The sequence below is a fragment of the Cololabis saira genome, chromosome 12 (assembly GCF_033807715.1).
Source record: "Cololabis saira isolate AMF1-May2022 chromosome 12, fColSai1.1, whole genome shotgun sequence".
In the NCBI taxonomy this organism is placed as follows: domain Eukaryota; kingdom Metazoa; phylum Chordata; class Actinopteri; order Beloniformes; family Belonidae; genus Cololabis; species Cololabis saira.
Genome location: NC_084598.1, coordinates 20,395,167 through 20,409,923, shown reverse-complemented (window position 1 = coordinate 20,409,923; position 14,757 = coordinate 20,395,167).

Below are 14,757 nucleotides of genomic sequence, written 5' to 3'. Positions count from 1 at the left end.
TGTGTGCGTGTGTGTCTGTGCCTGCGTGTTTAAACATTTGCTAAGAATGCTCGCATATACTGATGAATATCATGTGAAACTGCATATGTGTGTGATTTTAACATGTCCTGATGCAGGGCCAGCGCTCCACCCAAACACGCCACAGCTCCATGACCCCACCTCTTGACAGCCCCTTCATACACTCAGCCAAGCCCCTTTCATTTTAAATGGATCCAATTGATATAAAAGCGTATGTAAAGCATTTGCTATTGCAGTAAGAGCCAAAGTGGTATTTCGGTTAAAAGGTTTCTTTTTCCTATATGGTTGATAAATGTATTTTGTTTTTCCCTATCAACTGCCATGCACACATCTTCTTTTGTACTTACTATTTTTACTGCACTGTGCATATCAGCAAAAATATTTTAGTGAGCCGTCTCTAAAATATCTCTTCTTTCCTCTCCTTTCTCATGGCATTTAAGGCCTACCGGCAACACAGAGGCTTTGTTGCTGACTTGCTTGCTGGTTGTGTATGACTGGTTGGCTTAGCGTCAGCTGTTAACCCAGCCAGGCTCAGCTCAGATTGCTCCAGATTAGGAGATGGGGCACTCTGACAGCAAGTATGATCCATATTAAAGCTGCATAAAATGAAAATTGCAAAGATTTAGAGGAGGATCATAGGCCAGAGAGAATTTAATCACAACCTTGCAGTGTGTGTGCGTCGTGTGTGTCCCGTCGTGTATGTGTGCGTATGCGGTGCTCTGCATAATACAAAAGAGCTTGTAACACGAGGATTGGCGATGTTGGCTGTATTTACTTATCAACCTAGTGTTCAGAAATGCACCACAAATGTTTTATCTGTGCATCATTTTTGATCTGCTGTTGCTTTCAAAGACCATGATGATACAGGAAAACTGCAGAGATTTGGTGATATAACATTTTGGAGAAAACTGTGACGCGTTAATTGGCAGGACAATAATGTATTTATTCTGTGTTGGTGTGTGAGTGGGCGACAAAATGTGTGTGTTCATTTAAGCACAGACGGGGATGATGCTGTTCCGGTGTCCTCAACACTTGTAATCTCCCTAAAGCTTTAAATACTGTTACAGTGTGTTCAAACAGTAGTCTCGTTATAGATGGCTGCATAGGTTGGAAATTCAGTCATGACATTTAGAATGTGTCTCTTATGTTTTTGTAGCACATTTATTGCATGACAATATTCAGGCTCCACTGTACAGTATATGGATTTATAGTGTGCTGATCTCAAGGCTACTTTTACTGTTTCTCTGTGATGTATTTCACTCTTTTTTTGACAATTATATTTAAACTTAGAAATGACCTTTTGTGAAATGTCAAAACGTATTAAAAACCTTCCCTTTTATCATTTTATTTTAAACATTGTTATTGTGCTGCTTAAATGACAGAAGTTACCGAAGTAAAAACTTGTCAACTTCTGGAAATAAAGAGTGTAAAATTCAATTAAAACACAATCTTTTAAGTGACAGTTTTTATCTTTTTTACATGCTTCTGGTTCCATATGGATAATTTGCATTAGAGACACTGCAGTTGCTTTAATTAATTACCCGATATCCATCCATCCATTTTCTATTCCCACTTAATCCTGTTCAGGGTCATGGGGTTCTGCTGGAGCCTATCCCAGCCCATTACAGGCAAAAGGCAGGGGTCCACCCTAGACGGGTCGCCACTCCATCATAGGGCCACATATAGACAAACAACCCTACACGCTTGCTCTCACACCTACAGGCAATTTAGAATTATCAACCTGACGTGCATGTTTTTGGACTGTGGGAGGAAGCCAGAGTAACCGGAGGGAACCCACACAATCACGGTGGAACATGCAAACTCCACACAGAAAGACCCCGCCGGGCCAGAGAGTCAAACCACAAACCTTCTGGCTGTGAGACAACAATGCTAACCACTTAACCACTGTGCTGCCTAGTATTGGCTTCACAATTATTATTCTTAAGAGAAATGTATAAAATTAATATTTGGTTTAGATTTGTTATTCCAGTCCAAATTCAGTGATGACATTTAAACCGACATGCAGTCAGTGCGTCTAAATGCACTATACTCTGACATGATCCACAAGTTTGGTTCTTCTTTTAATGGAACTTTATTTCCCTTTGACATCTTCCTGTGTTTTGGCTCTCTTTACCTTCTGTCCATCCGCCCATCCGTCCATCCATCCATCCATCCATCCCCAGGCTTTGGCAGATAAATAAATAAAGTGGCCACTGAAGTGTATGTCACCTTAAAAACTTGCCTGGTTTATCATAATTTCTAGTTTATTGCTGTCATCTGTATATGTTATAAATACACATACACAGTATATCTGACAGATTTTGATCATAAATCATTGTGGATGAATGCTCAAACAAAGAACATTTTGAAAATGCAAAGAGTGTGACACTTTCACTAAAAATGTTACGAAAGATGAAAAACATGAAATTCAAAACCTGGAACAGAAATCAAAGAATGCAATTAATGGTGTACTCTATTTGTGCTGAATGACACAACGTTTTTACAAAATCTTTTATTTTGGTGGGATGATTCTTTTGTGTGTGATCCACATTCATTAATTCATTCATTCCTTTATTTATTCGCAAAGGAAGTCATCTAATAAATGAGAAAAGATTTGGATGCAGCAGATGTCAATGTCTGTTCCAGGCTGAGGTATAATCTTTCCTAAACCAATTTACCAATGTACTGTATTTTTCCAAATAAAAATGTAATTAGTTGTATTTCAGTGCTTAACTGAAATTAGAGATGAACTGCAACAAAAATCAGTGGTTATAATACAAAGTGAAAGCAGACTATACACACAAAACATTTCTGTTCCAAAACACAAACCATTGAAGAACTGAACTTAAATGATTCTAAAAAACATGTAGAAAATAAATGCACTGGTGGAAAAGGAATATTAGTTAAAAATGTGAGGGTATGTCCATAATGTGCTATTTTATACTCATGCTTCATTTAATTTTGGAAATAAACATTGGGAGAATAAAACCAACAGAATTCAATCAGTTGAAAAAAAAAAGAAAGAAAGTGTTCAGGATTAAACTACCCCATGATATAAAATGGTAGAACTGGCTCATTAACTAGGTACTGAATTAAAATTATTATAGCATGAATAATTACAAACCAGCAATATAATATCAAGGGCCATTTTGCATGATCATTACGTTTACTTTGACATGGTAAGCTGGGGTGAGTCAATTTTACTGATAATAATTCTGGTCTTTCAGTAAAAAATACATAGCATGCCTTTTCAATTTTACTTTCAAATTGTTTTTTGACCACAGGGTACATACTTAAAAAATATACAGAATATATCACTTTAGATCTGTTTGTTCTCATCTACATCTGCATCAGAAACATACCATGTTGCCTATTTTTCTATCACTTTCATTGTCTGTTTCCCAGCATGAGGGCAGGTTTTATTGCATGCCTGTGTTCTGTTAGCTGCTCCCTCAGCTCTTTCTTCCATCGTGTATTACCAAATCCCTCTCCTAGAGCACATTGTGTGCGTCTGCATGATTGTCACACACTCAAATGTGTACACACGCACACATGCACAGAACGCAGAGTTAGATTGAGCAGATGGTGACCGTATTCATTTTTTTCCCTGACTAACATTAACCATTCATTTAAGACCGCGGACTAAGCCAATCCCACATCCGCCCCCATGCAACACATACACACACGCATACATGCACACAGTGTCCAACTATTTTGCCATCGGCTCAAGCAATGGTCCCAAAATCTTGCATGCCCCTCAGTCCATGTTGATATTCTCTCCTTCCAGACGGTCCCAGCTCTGCTCTGACTCAATCTGTTGACATTTCTGATTCCCCAAGATTCAAATTTCTTCTCCTTCATTTCAGCAACCCACAACAAGAATGATGAGCATCTGACTATTCCCTCTGCCTCCCCTTCCATCCAAGCCATGCTTTGTTTTTCTTTGTTCCTTCCACTTTTCCTGTCTGGCTTCTTCTGGCAACTTCCCTGAAAGTAGGAGACATAACCACACAATTGCTTTGCCTTTTTTCCTTTGTTTCTTTTTCTGAATAATTTACATCTTCTCTTCATTTCTATCTCTCCGGTTGAAATAGAACAAAACTAAAACCTGTTAGCTGGTAAATCAGGTTTAATCTCTGGCTTGAAGAAAAGATGAGCATTAATCCACATCTGTTCATACAAATGTTTACTGCTCATATTCCAGACCTCATTAGGCCCTGCTGTTAAGCAGCATGCTTATGAGCATGCAGGTTATAAGCAAAAAAACAAAAGAAAGGCAGAAGAAAGAAGCATTAATTCTGATTTCTGTATAGATGATTTATTTTTGTGTGTTGTGTACATGCCTCAAGATGCACGCTCCCTTTTCTGCATATATCACCCACATAGTGAAAGCCATCTGATGAAGTTTTGGGCCTCTTCTGCTCTATGTGGCCCAAAGGTTGCACAGACTAAGAACTCTGACACATTTAAACTAATGGGAGTTTTCACTGCAGCCTGAGAGTGGTGTGAGTTAGTGCTCCTAAGCCATGTGCTTGACAGCAAGCCTGAAGGCTTTAGTGAGTTCCCCTCGCTAAACTGCACCTATTGCTACCCTTCACACACAAACCTGAACCAGAATGCTTCAGACATGCTAAAAAAAGCAAGCGGGCCCTCCTAGCATGCTAAACAGTCAAGTGGACAATCAGCCGTCAGTGCAGTTGATCAAATAATCAACTGATCATCAAGAATTGTGACCACATCCATAGGTTTTCACAGGTAACTGATCTGGGGCATTCAGATGTGTGAAGACATTGTAACAGTAACAATTACAGAAAAGTAATTACCTCTATCCATCAATCGAGGAAGGGTTATCATATAATTTTCAGCAATTTGCCGACAACATTCTACAATGAGAACAATTTTTAACAAGTGAAAAGGTTTTTTCAGGAATAGAGGAAAAAAAAGACACTTTTCAGATTCTTAAGGCCTCATTTAACATGTAAGATATTAAAGTTTATGACAGTATTCAATAGCCTCTGTTCAGAAGAAAGCCCTCTCTTTGAAAAGCATGTGACAGCACAGCAAAGGTTCGGAAATGCAGCTCAAAAAGATTGCAAGACTTAGGTCGCGTTCAGACTGCCAGCCAATATCCGATTTTTAGCCCATCCAGATTGAAACTGGATGACTCTTTTGAAGTCTGAACAGTCCCAAACCGCATGAGATCCGATTTTTGCAAACCAGATCGAAACCACCTCCGGGAGGTAGTTTCATATTGCATTCACATCGCATTTGGGCAGATGCGTCTCAGTCTGAACAGCTCCGAACATTCAGATCGGATATGACTGTTCCAGACGCTCCAAACCACCCGCCCATTTCCAGTTGTGGAGCTACTCATCCTTTCACAGAGAGCATGTACAATCTCTGATGTCACGTCAATAACTATTATTTGTAGTTTAAGTGTTGCAAATTCACATTACAAATCATGTTTTAATAGCAGAAAAAAAGACCGCATTTCCACGTACGGTGCAGGTCGCCGCGTACCCTACGCCGTAGGCTCTGCGTTGGTGTAACGCGGAACCATAAATCAGCCTTCAGTCGCGCTGTGAGCCTGAACCTGCAGCCCGTCAGCTCATCAGGAGGAGAGGCTGCCAGTTGTTCATTGCTGGTTCGTTTTGTTAACTCTGAGCTTTGTTTGTTGTTTTGCTAGTTTGCTGGTGGTTTTGTTCTGAACACTTTTCTCTGTTTCTCATTTTGCTGGGATGCCGGGTCCCTCCGCCGAGTCACAACTTTTGCGGTATGTGTTCATTGTTATGTCTAAAAATGATGCGCAGTGCCGACCCAATCAGAAACGGTACAGATATTTTGGGATTTTTTTATATATAAAAAAAATACATGACTTCACACAATACAGGCGCTGGGTGACGCCTCCGCTCCGACGTCGTTGCTACGGCAACCCGTCAAATCAGTCAATGATGTGGCCAAGTCTGAACAGAGCCAGATCCGATTTGGACACTTGCTAAAAACAGTGTGGACAGTCAGCCCTGAAAATCGGATATGAGAAGGAATCAGATATGAATCAGATTTGCCTGCAGTCTGAACGCAGCCTTACAGAACATATGCTACCAGAGTGGAACTGTTTTACCAAGATGGCTCAAAACATAGCATTTCATCTCAAAGACTCCTCCCAACTGTCAAGCAAAATGGCAGAAGAGTGTGCCCCCATACGACCTATGGGCATTTGTTGGTCAGAGAGCAAACCATGAGCTCAACAGTATATCAACGTATTCCTGAGCATGATTTGAGGTCATCTGCTCTACAGCTCAGTAAGATTTGATTGAAAGTCATCTAACTGGACAATGATTTCAAACACACCCAATCTTCAACGTCTCAACATACAAAAGTGTATATTGCTTATGCTTTTCTGTACCTGTAAAGTAAACACAGAAGCAGCTTATTTCTATGTGAAGTTTAACATGTTTTGATGTTGTTATCACTATATAAAATTAATTTGTGTGTGCTGTAGTTCAAATCATGTTATGCCAGTCAAGTCCTAGACTTAATAGCCTGAGACTAGACTTATGCACTGTTTTCTGTTAGTTCTGACACGTTTGAAATTTGTTAAGAGTAACCATGACGATGGAAAGTTGTTTACACATGGAAACAGCTGACTGAAATTTCCAAAACCAGCTAAAGAGCTGAATAATCCAAAGTGGAGACAAGTTGAAGTGATAGTATGCAGACCGTGGGAAGTAAAATCTATAAAACAGTTGCTGTAGGACCATGGTCCAAACAATAGCTGACAACATCTGGTGTAACCCTGGGCAAGTATCTGTGAAGGAGCTCCTGGGCATCCAGATGTTAAAGTGCTTGCTGTAGGTTTTTGTCCATGTTGTTTACTTACACACTTCACTTGTTACCTCCAGATGCTGCATGTGATGTCACCTGCAATTGTTCCCAGGCAGACAACAAATTGGAATCATGATGATTTCTGATATGCTTTAGTCAAGCTACTCCCAACTCTTCATCAGTTTCAGTAAATGTTTATTTTAATTTGCACTTCCTTTGAGATATTTATATACAGTATATATTTATATTTATACGTGTGTATGTGTGTTTATGTGTTTATAGTTTGAAATAGACAATGATGATAGATGATTCTGCTACGTCTCTGTGATAATCAGTGATCTAGTCAGGACATATTTGACACCGTTAAGTTACTATGGACACATAATAAAGTTCAGATCACATAATCAAGTCAAATAAAAAAGAACTCAGATAGTAAAAGTGATTTTTTTTTCTTTTTTTGCAAAAGTTAATAATTACTGGAGATTTTCTTTGTAATTAGACGGTCTAAACCTCATTAATGTATCTGCTGAATGATATATGAACCAGTCTATAAAAATGCCCTTTATTCTCCGATCATAAGGAACTCTGTAAGATTGTTTATGTAGTACCAACATGGCAATGGGCGTCAGTTTGTTTGTTTGCTTTTTTTTCTTGATTTACCTGCACAAAATACTGACAACACACCACAAAATACACTCTAGTCCTTATCCTCATTTTGTCACTCTCCATCTAGCGCCTCTCCTGTCAGTCAGTCCCTGTGCCCTAAAAATGTCCTAAATGGCTTAATCTACAGGGCAACAGCCCTCCGGAGAGGCTGGTGAGCGAGTCCGCTCTCTGTGTGCTGTAAGGGGATTGCTGTAATTACTGGGATCTGTGCACCGTATTTATCTTTTCAAGGGAAGGGTGATCCTGCCATAAAAAGCCCAACATTTGGCAGTTAACTAATGCACACCATTAGATTGATTGTACCGGATTTGTGTTTGTGTGTCTGTATGTGTGTGTCCCATATTTTCCTTCTGCTGTCAAGCATTGTGATGTGTGTTTAATAATGCTTGGTTGTACTCTGTAATCCTGATATGGGGGTTAATGTGTGCCTGTTAAACTTTTTCACTCAATCTCCAAGCGTACTACTCCACAGCTAAATGGTTTGCATAAATGAACAGTCTGTGGAGAGATGCTGTAATTAGATATCCTTGGCAAGACAAATCAGAGGTACTGCACAAGGTTTGGGTAGCAGTAGTGGCTCTGTCTGTATTTCTGTTCTCGTGTGGGATCTAAAAGGATGAAATTTTATTTCAAAATAAAGAATAAATATTTTCTGCTTCTTTCATATAGATGAACCCCAACAGCTCTAAAAATCAGACATTAAGAAGAAAATAAGATGGAGAAAATAATGATCAGAAAATGAAATTATCACTCTTCTTGGATGTGGCAGAGAAACAAACAGATTGACCATGCTCTTCTTTCCAAAATCCTCCCCCGTGCAAGCAACATGTTCCTCACGTCCATCTTGGCTGTTTTTTTTTTCGTTTTTTTTTCAGTTGTTTGGTGTCAGTGTGTGTGTCTGTCTCTGTGTGTGGCGTGTGTGTGTGTGTGTGTGTATACGTGTAAATGTTTGCATGTGCACATTGTGAAGACGGAGGCTGCACCAGGCTGTCCAGCCTACACACAAACCATCCCGTTGTTAAATCACCTTACTGTTCCATCCACCATCCACTGCCCTGAGCATGGTTTTCATTTGATGTGTGTTTCAGTTGAAATGAGAGACACACGGGGAGAGGAGACTAAAAAATAAAAGCTCAGGGTTAGAGGGAGAGGACGCAAAAAACATTAGATGTCAAAGCAACTTTCGACTATGCTCGCTTTGCATTAATAAAACTAACTTTGCCACTTTAAGCCTTCTCACTCTCATTTAATCTCTCCTCTCCATCCCCTATCTCCCCACTTGTTCTTCATTAATTTTTATGCTTCTGACCTCGGAAACGGGCATGAGTACACAGATATATTACTGTAATTATCTAATTTTACAGAGCCATTAAATGTCACAGAAGTCCAGAGTTATGGCATTAATACAATAAAGAGGTTTTGGGCCAGAAGGATGATAACTTACTACTGGATCAGATCGCAACAAACTGCTGCAGCTTTTTTTCTGTTTTATTCATGCAGCAGCATTTTTTTTTAATAACACAAAATGCATTGAGTAAGACTGGGTTAAAATATCTGTTGAGTATCATAATAGAGATTTTCCAAGATATAGGACAAATTCATGTTTTTATAAGCAGGTTTGTGGATCTTTGATCTATTTAAAAAAAAAAGATAAAAGAAAATTGTCATGGAAAAGAGAATATTTTTTGTACTTATGTACTGAGAAAAGTAAATTTTCCAGTAGGCTTTAGATTTACAAAGTATTATATTTAGAGTCTCCTCATTTTCCTGCATTCTGGCCAACAATAGTGTTATTTACTGTGGATCTGACTGAGACACATTTGGGAGCAGTTCAAAATCAAAATCGAGCCAATCTTGTCATTTTCTTTCTTCTTTTTTTTTTGCTTTTTCCCCTCCATCTTCCTCCATCTCCTTTACTCCCTCTCTGCTAATTTTTCTTACCTCTGTCCCAATAGATCAGAAATTTCAAATATTTAAACACACTTTGTTGATTGGGGACAATGCACTTCAGCAGATGGGCTGTAGCTGCACAGACACCAATGTATGCAAATCTCCGTACAAAGCATCCCAGGATGTTTTCAATATAACACAAGTGCCTCAGGCCTTGTTTTAATCCCTCTTTACCCACAGCCAATGCACTGTTTCATCCAGTCAAACGCCTTAAGCGCTATGTCAACTTGGACATCTGGCCACATAACTGAACCAAAAAATGGTGTGAATTTGTGTGAGGAATGGAGCATGTTTATGGAAGGTTTGAGGAAGGGAGGAACATGATAGAAGGCTTTCTATTTAGTGAAAATACAAAGAAATAAAAGATATGGGGTGTTTTAGGTCCATCGAAGGATCAGTCGGCGTAGTTTCTGAAGCTGATTCTTTGCCCCCCACACCAGGGGAAACAGGTGCCAGTGCTGCTTCCTTCATTGTCTCTTAATTTGTTTTGCTGTTTTCTCACTTGTATTGCTCACCCCCACCCTCTAGGAATAGGTAACCGCAAGCACAAACATGCAAATACATGAACGGGAACACCAAACACACACTCGCGTGCACAAACGTGGCAAACGAACGCGAGCGTGCAGCCTGCAGACTTTGTGGTCCAAACACTGATTTCTTTCGTTGTGACATCTGAAGGGTGCTACAGCACAGCCAGACACCTGGATACACATGGCATCTTTCACTACTGTGTGTCAAAGTCCATGTGTACGTGAATGCGCGCGTGTGTGTGTGTGTGTGTTCAAGCTAGGTGTGGGTTAGGACGTGGGGGAAGTTACCATAGAATGCAGCATCTCCTGAGGGTAACTCCTGAGCTTTTCCTAGATGGAAGTTCAGACGCTTGTGGCAGTGTTGTATGTTCTCATTTACCCACATGATACAGAACACACATGGACAGGTCTGTTCCACATACCTACATATGTGTTCTGCAAGTTTCATGGAGTCACGTGAGAGTGAAGCCGAGCCTGATCGTGCAGATTGTTGTCAGTGTTCGAGTTTGTTCACGTTTCAATAGGTTCGATTTCTTAGTCGCGGTAACTAAATTTAGGTGAATGAAATGTGCAAAACAATTGTTTATAAAACATTGGAGTCAATCCACTTGTTCTCTGATCTACAGTAATTTTACAAAAATGAATACAATAGCAAATATGTGCATTTAACAATAATACTGTTCAAATAACACAAAATGCTTATATTTTCCAACAATTTTGAACTCAAAAGACTTCTCTTTTCTTTTTGTCATCGTTGATAAATCAGTTCTCACTATAACAGATAAATGCTGTTTATCCTCCTGAGTAAGGAGCTCTAACATCTAATTTACCATGTATGACAACAAATCCCTGCACTTTTTTATGCACATGTTGTGGAAGCTTGTTGATTGAAATATTGTTTGCTGCATTGCTTACATGATGAAGATCTCTCTTTGAGAATGTTTGTTTTACTTGTTTAAATTAAATATAAAATATCTTTGCTCATTTTGATCAAATTGCAAAACTCTAGCCAGTAGCCACTATATGCTGGAGCTCTGTTAGCATATTTCTTTTGCATTGTGTTTGGAGCTGGCATGAGAGAGACTGCCTGCAGCTTGTGTGATGGTCTGTGGAATATGTGTAGATGGGGTGTGGGGGTGTGGGGGGTGGGCATGTGTGCATGTGTACTTAAACCTCGGGCCATGAAGGAGTGTGTGTATGTGTGTGTTTCTCTGTATGTGCTTCATGGTGTGCATGTGGTTGCCTGAGACTATGCGTGTGTGTGTCTGCGCGCAAAGGGGAGGAAAGAGTGTAGGTGAGTGCAGAAGACGAACCTGTCAGCTTCACAGCTGGTTTCTCTGGCTGCAGGGCTCAGGCCGGAGTAGGGTGACACTCAGCATCACAGCACCACAGCACAGGGCCTGAGGTAAACACAACACCATATACTGTAGGCACACACACACACACACACACACACACACACACACACACACACACACACACACACACACACACACATACCTGGCTCTGTCCTCGCCCATGAGACCAGGAGACCAGTGAAACACACCACCTGGGTAAGTCATCATATCTTGTCAAATATTTTCTATTTATTTATTTATTTTTTGGCTTGATGAAGGTGTAAACAACATCACAGACCAGATTGCTTGGCAATAGAATGACCATCATGTTGAAAAAGGAAGGGGTGGGGGAGGTTGAGAGGAGAACAGAGCAAGACAAATAATGGGAAAGTGTATGGTAAGATGATGGATATTGTTGCATCCTTTGTGAAATACAAAGTTGGCTTGTCTTCCTGCATCATGTGCCACCATGGGCCCTTAACAGCTATCATGATCGCACTTGAAGCATTATTGATGATTGACGTTGACACAAACTAATAGTTGTATGTCCTTTTCTGCACCAGGAAGAGACGCCGTTTCCACCCTTTGGTCTCATTTCAGGAGTTGCTTCATACTGTGCTCCCGAGCAGAGTGGACTCTGTAGGGAGAAAAGCCCGAGGCGGTCGCCCCGCTGTCCCAGCATCCACCACTATCACACATTTCCATCTCCACTAAGATGGAAGTGATGGCAATTTCTTCAGGGTATTGGAAGGACGCTGGCCCTTTCTTTAGGTCTGATAGCAAGTGCAGCTTAAAAGGAAAAAAGCACATCAAGGGAAGACAAAAAGACGCGTTCAGTACTAATGTTAGGAGTCGCAATCATGCATGATGTCATGAAGGAAAATGATCAATCTGCACAGAGCAGGTGAGCAACACAACACAAGCATGTTTGCAAGGGTTAACAACCCCACGCTGAACTTTGTTGGCACGTTTTCCAGGGAACAAAAGACAAAGTTAGTCAAATATAGAAAATGAAAATGTTGACAGGAGGAATGAAACTGTGTTTTGACTGCTGCTGTCAGGGGAGGTTCCTCCATCTAAAGTTTACACAAATAAATGAATATACCTCAGTGATTTTTCCCTGAATATCCGCGTGCTAAAGTGTGTGTATGTCTCCATGTGTTGACTGTGTGCTCTCAACGATCAACTTCTGCTAAATACTAATTACTGAATACTTAGTACGGATGCCCTTTCTATTGGGTCCCTTTAGTATAAACATTCATTATGCCTCTTTTTCTACTTTGTAGCTCCATCATCATTATTCCACCGCATCCCCTGAGGAGTGAGACAGAGCCGAGGCCAGGGCCGGGGCCGGACCGGGCTGGGGGAGAAAACACTGCAGAACCACAGTGCCAGGACCTGGGAATCCACACAAGTGATATTTGTTCGAGGAGATCAAAAAGCATTTACCTTTAGATGTTTCCCTGATATGAATATTCAACATCCTTATTGAAACCTAATTTGGGTCTCCTTGTCTCAGGGGTCTTTTCATCAGTGCCTGTTGCCTGAGGCCACTGCTGATTGACAGCCAAACTTTAGTAAAGAGCAACCAGGAAAAAAGGGGAGATCTGGTGGTGTTGGAGATGTGAGCGGTGTGAAGCTAGGGAGAGCTGGAACAGATGAGTGGAGCGATACTGAGGGGGCTGGGGGAGGTAGCGGCAGGGGTGGGGTATTTAACCTCCTCATGTGCATGCACAAACAGAATGTTGTATATTATTAGGAATTAAAAGTGTCCAGAATAAACAAAAACTTAACTAACCAGAGCATTCATCATTTAGGTTTTTCTCTTTGAGATGTATCTGTCCCCACTAAGGGTTGTTCCAATATTCTCATTTGTTTTCAGAGGAGGATCATTTAAATGCAAAATGCAAAAAATAATCAATTAAAAGAAAATTCTGGCAGAAAATGTGTCCGCAACCTTTTTATACCCACTGATGAACAGTTTTAATCTTTTTTAAGCAAACATTAACACATATTATATATATATATATATATATATATATATATATATATATATATATATATATATATATATATATATATATATATAATTATTTATTTATTTATTTTTTATGTATTTATTTTTGTTGTTGTTGTATTTCTTAGACTAAAAAATGAACTAAAATAATCTGTTCCACACATCAACATACCTTTCCAAATTGATTTCCAAATATATTTAGAAGGTATTTAATTGAGTTTTACTTACATTTGCGATTTACAAATGAAATTGTAAGTCTGTTTTGAATTAACTCATCAATCAATGAGCATGTAAATTATTCATGTGTTCACACAAAGCCATCTCTCTTTTTTTTGGTTGCACAGACCTCTGTATTGTGTGCATTTCTGACTTCTCTTTCTTTAATAAACTAACTATCTTTGTGCTCTGTTTTCTATACAGAAGATGTGAATTGGAAGGTTATTCATTCCTGACAAGACCAAAAGTTAAATCCAGCAACTAGGAAATTTACGTGATTATGTGTATTAAACGTAAGTAGAAATAAGTCGATAAAAAGGGGTTCACATTTAATAAAACTGTTGAAATTGTTTAAGTTGAATGTGTGAGTGTTTAATTTGTTCACTGCTTGTCCTAGGACTAAGCATCTGACATTTCCTGCCATGGGCATCACACCATACTGTTTTCTAAAATTAAATTTCTAAACATTTGTTCAGCTATGAACATGAAGGACCTGTGAACTACACATCCCTTCATTTGGCAAAAAGAAAAAAAAAACTGTGCTCGCACTGTGACTGCAGGGGAGAGTTATGGAGTGCATTTATGTCTTTGCTTTTCTGTCTTATATAACAGCTGATATTAGAGGCAGGAACAGCCTGAGCTGCCCATCTCCAATTGAAGCTCTGGAAACAGAAATCCAAATCAAAACGAGAAGTCTCTGTTTATGTATACATACATTGTCTGTGTGTGTGTGTGTGTGTATATATATATATATATATATATATATATATATATATATATATATATATATATATATATATATATATATATATATATGTATATATATGTATATGTAGAATTGAGAAACGTGCTATTGTAATACAATAATGTAAAACAATGTAATCATTGGCATTATAGGTGAGGCTGTGACTAATACAGCACACACACCATGTGCGTGTGTCCGCGCTGCACAGAAGCTAACACCATCCTCATCTGGTGGATGGATTGAGCATGGTTTAATGTTATTATTGCACAGGTGTGGGTCTTCTCCCTCAGGATTCCATTAAAACGATGCTTCTTTCAATAGTGGCTCCATTTGCTCTTTAGATTTAACACTGGCCATATGTTTTAGCAGGAGGCAAACAGCTGAAGGGGTTTAATTGACAGAAATCAACATATTTGGGTTGTATGTGTGACGGTGTGCTAATACTGGATGTGC